This window comes from Crocodylus porosus, unplaced genomic scaffold (genome assembly GCF_001723895.1).
Source record: "Crocodylus porosus isolate Cpor-Errol unplaced genomic scaffold, CroPor_comp1, whole genome shotgun sequence".
Taxonomy (NCBI): Eukaryota; Metazoa; Chordata; order Crocodylia; family Crocodylidae; genus Crocodylus; species Crocodylus porosus.
In genome coordinates, this window is record NW_017728932.1 from 4,198,929 (window position 1) to 4,200,004 (window position 1,076).

Consider the following 1,076-nt stretch of genomic DNA (forward strand, 5'->3'; position numbering starts at 1 on the left):
TGTTAAATACGCTGGCTATTTAATAGCAAACAAGCAGCGTCATCGTTTGGCACAGGAAATGTGGGGAAAAAATATGACACCCAGATGAAACTATCCAACTGGCACAGAAGATAATTACCTGTTGGAATGTGAGTGTAACCCTGGGGCTAATTCCTAGCAGACGGGGCTGCTTCAGAGATCCCACGTGGCCAGAAATAATGTTTGTTTATGCCCGGGTCGTAACCCAAGGGGAACTGATTCAAACTCCGACTCGGATGGGAAGTGGTACCTGCTGTGCCACCTTCCTTCCCCAGCATCCTGGGGCCGCCTCTGCGAGTGGCTCCTCGGGTCCGTGCCGCGGCCCAGCCCCGGTGCGATCGCAGTCGGTTGTGCCACGCGTCGTTTCCACCTCTGTTGAATGGGTTGGACAGAACTGTGTGTATTAAACGCCTGTGCTCCTCCAAGCGGTGCCCTTTCCTCCGGTTTGTTTAGGGGTGGGTTTTTTATTTTTTATATATATATATAAAATAAAAATAGTGGGTGATGCTTTTTATATGTATATCTAAACCCCCTCCCCCACTGCTATATAGATACATCAGTTTGAAGGACATCCTGAAGATGGAGGGCTGCTGGGGGAGGGTTTCTTTCCTCCCCCAGTCCCGGTGCTGCAGCGGGTCCAGCGTGGCGCAGACCGGCTCCCAAGAGGAAGGCTGACCCAATTCCCCTGCCGCCCGCGGGTTGTCGGCTGATTTCTCTACTTGCGTTTGGCCTCGTGCTCCAGCGAGGAGAGAGCCTCCTGTGGCAGCCCTTCTCCCGCAGGCCGCTTGGCTTTCCTCTTGCTTGTCCCCGGTGGATTTTTTTTTTTAGGGAGGGGGAGTAAGATGCTTTTGCTTGCTCCTGCTTTGCAGCGGGTGGACGCTGGGAGGGCTCCTAGCTGCCCTGAGCGCAGAAGGGCTCCCAAACCCGCTTTCCTTTGATAGCTCCCAAACCGTGGCTGCGGCCAGGAGGGCCCCTGCTGCCCGGGGAGGGGGGCCAGGCCTGCCCCCGGCATCCTGGCCTCCAGCCCCTCCTTCCGGCCCTAGCCTTGCAGCGGGGGG